Source organism: Primulina tabacum, chromosome 18 (genome assembly GCF_025594145.1).
Source record: "Primulina tabacum isolate GXHZ01 chromosome 18, ASM2559414v2, whole genome shotgun sequence".
In the NCBI taxonomy this organism is placed as follows: domain Eukaryota; kingdom Viridiplantae; phylum Streptophyta; class Magnoliopsida; order Lamiales; family Gesneriaceae; genus Primulina; species Primulina tabacum.
The window spans coordinates 10028322-10036918 of record NC_134567.1 but is presented as its reverse complement, the minus strand read 5'-3'; the positions used below and the strand labels follow the sequence as shown (position 1 = coordinate 10036918).

Genomic DNA, 8597 nt, shown 5'->3' with positions numbered 1-8597 from the left:
AATTAAATGTTATATTGTTATTTTAAGTCAAGAAATTAGTTAATCTAAATGATTTATGAATTTTAGTATTTTAAAATCAAATTTAAATTATTAAATGAATTAAAAGATTTTAAGCATCTTATTAGAAAATTTCGAAAATTAGGAGATTTAATTCTTGAGCATGATATTTAATATTTTATTAATTATTTTATGTCTTAATTAATTTGTTTAGTTAGTATTTAATTAAATTTCAAATTTTTTTTCAAAAAAATGGTTAAAACTTATGCGCACACACACAAAAATTCTAGGGTTCCTGGCTTCCAAGCAGCCACCACCCTTCCCCACGCCTACCTGCATATTTTGGTGATTTTTCGCAAGTTTTGAAAAGGAAAATATTTAACAATCGTTCCTCTTTCATCCTTCACGTTCCCTCGCGCCGGTATTCGTTTATTCGAGCGTTTATATGCAAAGGCATATTCTAAAACCTTCTTGACACATCAATCTTATCATATATTGTTATTTGATGAGAAATATACATGAAAAACACTTTTCTATATGAAATATTTGAATCAATACATTTATTTGTATTCTGAAATTTTTCTGCGCATGATTCTTTAAGTTTTCATGAGTTTTTGATGCATAGGCTTCGTGTGGATCGTCTGGGATGATTTGTATGGACATGTATTAGGATGTGTTTAGATGTTAATTATCAGTCCTTGAAAGGTCAGAATTGGTCTACTGCGCAAAGAATAAGCGGACCGCAAGTTGCCGCATTCGCGAGCGTGGGGATGTTTTGGGTTCGATCGGTTGGTTCAGGGTTCGAGTTGGGTTAGGGCACGTGGATAGGATATGGACCATGTATTAGGTTGTTAAGGTGGGTCTGGTTTTGGTTGTTTATAGGCTGGTCGGGTAGGAAATTTGTTGTAAACAAAAATGTTGCAGCCGTGCATGGAGCTCACGCAAGGCGCTGTCACGGATGGCTTGATCTACGACGTATGTGTGCGACCTGAGTTTGAAACGTCTGAACCAATGGCTTGGTTAGGGTATAAGATCATGTTCTAAGGATGGTTCGAGTTGTGGTATGTTTGGAGCCCTATAGAGCATGACCGTGTCAAAATGAAACCGAATAGAGCTTAGAATGGTCTAGAGTTGCATGTCTTGTTTTGGGATGGTTCAGGCCTGTTCTTGAGGTGGTCTTATGGGTTTGAACAGTGAGTTACGATGCTGGTTAAATGTTAGTCAAGTCCCAAGTCGTGGGGTAAGTCGTAAGCCATTTTATTTAACTGGGGAGTCGTACATTAAACACAAGTTTTAGGGTTATTTTGAGTTGTAAGTTAGTGGTTGTGGCAGCAGATCCGGGGGTTGATCCAATGAGGTCCACGATGTTGTAAATAATTATAACGTGCAAAAATATTTTTTATGAGGTATATAAGTTGTCTTGTGGCCTAATTATACATGTACAGGTCTGTAAGCTGGAAAACGTGTCCAGGGACCTTTCCAACTTATCTTATGATTGTTAATGGATATACAATCAAACACCTGTGGTGATCATTGCTGGCCAAGCGTTGTCGTGTTAATTTGATCAAATGAATTATATTATGGTACCACATTTCAATGAGAAGAACTCTACACAAAATAGGTAAGTTTATGTTATATCATGCACGAAACACGTTTTATGGAATTATTTACGCAGGAAAGTCACATCATATTTATTTATGCCTATGTATTTTACTTATAAATTATGTTTAATTTGCTTGATTTTCTTTTACTCTGTAATATTTGCTACTCGCGGTTTATGCAATTCTTTAAACTCATTAGACTTGATTGATACATGTGACATTGATGAGGATGCTGGAGGCGATGACCAGTGAGCAAGCTCGAACAGTAGACAGTGCATGCCCGATGACCTTACAGTTTATGAGTCTTATGTACTTAAAAATTTATTCATCAGTCTGATTTATTCTATATTATTTATTGTTGGTAAACAAATTAATATTAGGTTCGTTTTGACATATTTTATGGATGTTTATCATGAATTATTTTTATGCCTTCAAATAATCAGTATTTGAATTTTTTTAAATTTGTAAGTTTCGAGTTTCTTAGGCTTATTAAATTGCAATTTTCGAAAATATTATTTAGGTACTTATTAAGTTTAAAAGTTAAGAATTATGGATTTAAATAAATAGAAAAATTTTATTATCTGGATATTTTAAGTACTAAAGCAAGTATGGATCGTTACACTAACTATAAATCTGTCAATATGAGATAAAACAAAAAAGTGTGTAAATTTTAAAAGTATAGGTTATGTAATGCCTCAAAATTTTGCTAAACAATTTAACACATTCATGGGATTAATTTGTTTATATAATTATTTAGGAGAGGTTATCTAAATAAGTATTAAATTGGAAGATGGGACTTGTTAAAATATATTTTTTTTTCATTTATTATATATTTTGGGAGATAATAGATAATGAATAAACAATTAAATAAAATGAAAATTATGAAAGTCAAGATCGTGGATGTTGCGAAGCTCACAAAGAAAAATTGTTTGACGGTGCTACACTGGAATCATATAGTCTGAAAAACCAATCCATTGAAGTTAAAATGTTGGAAAATGAGAAATAGAAGTTCATAATGAACAAAAGGAAGTTTCGAAGCTGGTTAGGACACCGCCCAAATAGACAAAGAGGAAGTCGGTACTATCCTCAAATACGGACTCTGAAGAAACCGGGGAAAATGTTCCCCTGAAACAAGTATTCTCTAAAAAGAAGAAAAAGATGGACAAGCCCAAAACAAAGAAGATCAAACTAATCAAGCATGTATCCGAGCCATTGGTACCAGCGTCAATTCTGTCATTCCTACTTCTAGAATGAAGGGTATTAGGCTGGTTGAACCTGAAATTCTCACCAGCCAGTTCAGAATGTCTTTCATTGATTAAAGGCCAAAAGAAAGGGCATTTAGATCAAAAAGCCCAAGTTATCAGATGCTCAAGCCGCCATAAATTGACCATGGAAAGGATCAATGAAATTGCAAAGGGACGGATGATACAATTTGAAAAATGGGAGAACACTGCCGCATCGTTTTTCTGTTCGATACAATTTGGCAAACCAAAACTCTGAAAGAAGTGATTGTTCTTGAGTTGAAAATGCTCAAGGAATGTATCTTACTATACTTTATTCAACAAAGAAGGGAAATTTTTTTTGCCAATTGCCCAACCATACAAGATGCCAGGGATGTGATAAGCCAAATTGAAATGGGTGCACTATCACTATCCATGATGGTGAAGATCAAGAGATAGGATCTTCAACATCCGGTGGCTGAAAATGAAATGCTCATTCAATCTATGACTTAGGAGAAAGTCAGACCTATCAACAGCCAAACCACTGAGACAATTGCAGTAGTTTTTGAGGAAATTCAAGCAGCTGCTAAAGAAGTTCAAGTTTTTTTTGAAGAAGGTCAAGCTGCAACAGAGGCAATTTCAGCCGCTACTCAATTTGACATTGAGATAACTGAGCAGAACCCATTTGATAGCTCAAAGACTCAAACTGATGTTGAAACTATCATTCAAAAATTAGTTCAAGCCGAATACTTGAAAAAGCAAGGAAAATATAATACACATGCTTTTCCTAAATCTCCTAGTAAAAATCAAACTCATATAGATCTCCCAGAGATTCCGTTGATCTCTGTGGATGAAGTTGTTCGTTCTCTGTTCAATTTGAGTTTGATCAAGAAAAATGGAACCCTCCTCTTCAATGATTTTAGATATTAAAACTAAGAGAAAGGAATATCATTATGATGGAAAACCACATTTGGAATCTCTAACGAATATTCAAGCCGGTGATCAAATATTTTAAGACCCCAGTGCTTCAACCAAAATTATGCTTGGTCAAAAGATTGTTATCTTCTCAGACAGCATGGCTCGGGCGAAGTGGCTAATTCACGGTCTGAAGACTTGGAAATTCCAGCTACTGACTTAGCCACTAACTCACAAGTTGATAATTCATCTGTTCTACTCCAACATTAGTCTATTCCATCGGGTGGTTCTCCAATTCTTGAAGAAGAATCTTCTTATGTGTTGGGACATCGTATTCTCGCACTCAAGACGCAGCGGAAGTTTGAAAATTTTGTTCTTGAGCGTCGTGTGTGTTCAAAAACATTCATAGGGTGTTCTAAGAATTATTCCTTTGTGTTCTTAACGCTGGACTCCAAACTATTCCGGTACGCTGGACTCCAAACTATTCCAGTGTTTAGGCGGATATAGCCCTTCTTGTAATTTCCTACGAACGTCCTTTCTTTGATCGCCTAATTAGGTCCACGATCGAAAACTATATTCCTCGCTTGGATTGCACTAGGAAATCACAAACGATTTAGCGTTGAGACTGTGACGTCCGAATTTCCAAAAATCCGAAGACCGTGCGGCACAGGCGACGCGGCGTGGAAGCAGCAAAAGTAGGCCGAAATAGTTTTTTCTCAAATCTTGTGTTGGCCGAGACCCTTTTCAAAGTGGGAAATTAATTGATTCATAAACAACAATTAAGAAAGCTAATCAAATCATTAATCCATAATTAATTTCATGACTTGATTGCTTTAACTCATCATGGCCGTGACTTCAAAGATGGAGGAGAGAAAATCTTTGTTTTGTGTGAAAAATTCATCACCAAATAATGAACCCTAATGATGTATTTATAGAGTGAGGTTCCTAATCTAATTAGGAGTTCATCTCCCACAAGGACTCTAATAATTTCAATATATTTAAACTCTCACATAACTAATATATAATATATTTATTAACCTTTAATAATACATTATATAATAATATCATATACACATATTTTATATCACCATATAAAATATATATATGTATATGTATATTAAATTAAATAAATATTATTTAATTTATAACATAACTCCTTGGTTAATCTAATTCTAGACTCTTCTAGAATATTTATGGGAATTTGTGCATATTAGTAATCACCACTACTAGCACAATAATTTAATTAGAAAATTCCAAATTCACTAAAATAATGATTCCGAACTCATTATAATCGAAAATTTCGAAGAACTGCCTGTTTTGTGAAGGAGTTCACTAAAACTGGCAGCTGCCAAATATGGTAACTGCCATATATGGTAATTTCCAAATTTAGTAAATGAAAATTTCGAAGATCAAAATTTTCATTTACTAAATTTGGAATTTACCATATATGACACTTACCATATTTGGCAGCTGCCAGTTTTAGTGAACTCCTTCACAAAACAAGCAGTTCTACTCTCCTTCCTTATTTAGCAATCATGCTAACTTGCACTTCTTCCATCCTATGGAATCAGCTCATAAACTCCTTCATAAGCTTCCTGTTTGATCTCCATCAAACTAAAGTCGCCAAATTCCAACTCCCTTGAAATTTGACTATCTCAACGGGAACACAGAATCCGATACTTTTGTGATCATCAATGGTTCAGGGATATAGCTAGCCGTGAGTTTATATTTTCATGTGATTCAGAATAACATTTATTCTTATTCGGGTTTACCCAAGTTACCTCATTCTTTTCATCAACTCCTTGATCAAGAATGTCAGAACTCATTTCTGATTGCACCCATCGGATCATGGTAAGAGCGTCTAGTAGCATCACCCCATGATCCCTTAGGTATCACTGATAGTGCCTGCAAGAACCTTTAGTCATGGTTAGCGTACAGTATGGTCCCTTCAACACATATATCCCGATCGAATCTGTAACCATTGGTATATCGAGAGTTGCATATGAATTCGATAATGATGCGATTTATCTTTAAGTACTAATAGTTGCATGGTATGTGCAACTAGGAAAACACATTTCCCTAAAGCACATTTCTTGCTCTGGCCAGAGACTCCTTGCACTATTAACTCATCAGATCACATAGGATATCTTCACCTCGTAGGCGAACGGTGAATCCCCGACTACAATGCATCTGCTCCTACGTATTTCGAAACTACACCCAACCTCGCCACCTGATGACCCTCGATGAAGTCGGTAAACGGATCAAAGTGCATGATAGTACGTATAGCCCCTACATTATCCCGGGTCAAAGGACTAATGGTGTACAACCATAACTACGGACTATTCCACTCGATAAGTGGGAACCACTTGGATAGTCCGAGGGAGGGTGCAGGACCCAAAATCAGTACACGTATAACCCATGCATTTGTTTAATTGTTAATTCATCTAATTAATTTAAAATGAGTTTAGTGATGCTTAATTTGTGAAAGTTGAATTATTTTAAATTAATTATGTTTATGTGATGCATATTAAATGTTTTTCGAGTTTCATGTTTCAAGCGATTATTCGATGCGGGATCGAGGAAAAGAGATCGGTGACGATTTCAGGCAATTTTTAAATGTGGTATTTCATTTTTAATTGAGAATGGGGCATTTTCAAAGAGTTATTAAATTTTTAGCATTTTTAAAAGTCTAATTTATTTATTTAGTGATTTTAGAATTTTAAAACTTTTAAAGTTAGCATTGTGTATTTTATTTTGCTAATTAGAGATTTTTGTTATAGTTAAGGGAGAGTTGGTATTTTAAATTAGTTGCTAATTAATAATTAAGCAAATTATTACTCTCCCTAATTATCACCCAAACACACGCACACAGAGACTTTTACACACACCATTACACGTATAACACACACACACACATTTCTCTTGTTACAATTTGATCATATTAAAAGAAAACCTAGGGTTCCTTGAGTTCATAGCAGCAACCCCCTCCCTCTCCAATTTCCAGCAAATTTTCGTGTATTTTCTTCAAAGAAAATCGAGCCACCATCGTCCCGGATCAACCTTCGCTCCGTCTCCGCTTCGGTATCGTCGGTTCGATAAATTTTAATATCAAAAGGCACGTATATTCTATTTTTTTCCTGCGTCGATCATGTCATAGTATGTGTTGCGTTGTTTTTATACGTAAAAATACATGTGTGATGTGTAAAATTTGAGCGGAAATTGTTTAGATCGCATTTTGAACGTTTATGGATCTGAAAATCTCGTTTTTGATGTTCTTTTAAAAACTGTGTTTTTTCGGTCGCGATTTTGAGAAAACTTTCAACATGTAAATCGTAGAACTTTTTGATACCTTCAATTTGATATAAAATTCGAAGTATTTGGATAAAAATTGAGCGAGTTATGGTGATTTTCGTGGAACTTCTCAAACTGCATTTTCTGAAAATATGTTATTGACGCATTCTTGAAGTTTTTGAGTTGCAGGCTTCGTTGGGAACCGTTGGTGGATCGCTGGTGCGTTTGGGTATTGTGTGTATGACATTGGGATAAATTTTTGGTGCTTAGTCTTGTGTCGGTAGGCACTTGGTTGCATTAGAAGTCGTAGGAAGTATTTTGGTGTCAAAATTCATGTTTAGGGATTATGTTCCGTAGTTGTTGTGCGTCGTTGTTTTGGGGACATTTGTTTGAGTTGAATCCCTGTCATAGCATCCTAGGATGAGTCTCGATAGATTGGTTCATGATTCATATGATTAAGTAGTAGTATTAAGCTTCGAGTCGCGGAGTCCAGAAGACTCAGCGCCCGAGCGGTAATATTTTACCGCTCGCGCGCCACTCTTTCTGTCCGAATATTTTCCCCAGAAGACTCGGCACTCAAGCGGTAATTTATTACCGCCCGAGCACGGACCCTGAACGCTCGAGCGGTGAAGTTTTACCGCCCGAGCGCGGCCCCATCTGTAAAAATGTTTGGTTCTTTCTTCTTTTCAAGTTCAATAGCGAGTTCATGTCTTTTACTTTTGGGGAATGTTCGCACATCATTTTAGAGATTGTTCGGGGTTCCATGTCATAGGTTAGTACGATGATTTAACGAGGTCATGTCCCGATTGATCTAGAATGTCATAAGCTATCTATTTAATTCGGTGGTGAGCAAGAATACCTACGTCTAAGTTATGCAAGTTAAGTGGTGGAATTCATGTTAATTTGTGCAGCAGCGGCCCCAAGCGAGATCCAACGAATCCCTCAACGTCAAGTAAGTATGTTTGACGTGCAAAGAAAATGTTTCAAATTTTTGAGGTATGCTAAATGTCTTGTGACCAATTATGTATGGGATTGGAAAGAAGTAAAGCATGACCAGGGAGCAATCCACCCCGTTAAAGCATGAACGAGTTTAGATCAGGATTGGAAAGCGTTAAAGCATGAACGATGAACCAATCCACCCGTTAAAGCATGAATGGGGATCTCATTTATGTGGCAGTGGATTTTTTCTTGTCAGCCCAGTACTGTGGTTTAGTCTGATCAGACGATTTATGTTATGGGTCACTTGCTTTGAAACATGCCTCTACGCAAAATGATGAATTTATGTATTTTCAAGTATGTACAAGTATGCAAGCATGTTTAAAAAAAGTTTCATGTTATGGCACGTCTATGTGATGTATGTAAAATCAAGCTTTTACACGCAAGTTAAAGTTCAAGTATGTAAGTTCTATTTTAAAGTGCATGTGATTTTATTACGTATTACTTGCTACTTCCAGTTTATACGTGTTGAGTCTTTATACTCACTTAGACTTGATCGATGCAGGTGAGGATGATTTCGAGGAGACTAGAGGTGGGGACCAAGGAGCTGGCTTGGACTGAGCAGGAGGCTAGACCT

General features: G+C 36.0%; 1 long non-coding RNA gene across 2 annotated transcripts; it reads left to right on the top strand.

Moving 5' to 3' along the window:
- Nucleotides 1-275: 275 nt before the first annotated feature.
- On the top strand, nt 276-2002 carry LOC142533921 (uncharacterized). Of its 2 annotated transcripts, none has more exons than XR_012816844.1 (3): nt 276-450; nt 1443-1618; nt 1827-2002. It is a non-coding gene; the product is annotated as an uncharacterized LOC142533921 (long non-coding RNA). The 2 variants fall into 2 exon arrangements; XR_012816843.1 differs by having other exon boundaries at nt 1798-2002.
- The last annotated feature ends 6595 nt before the right edge of the window (nt 2003-8597 follow it).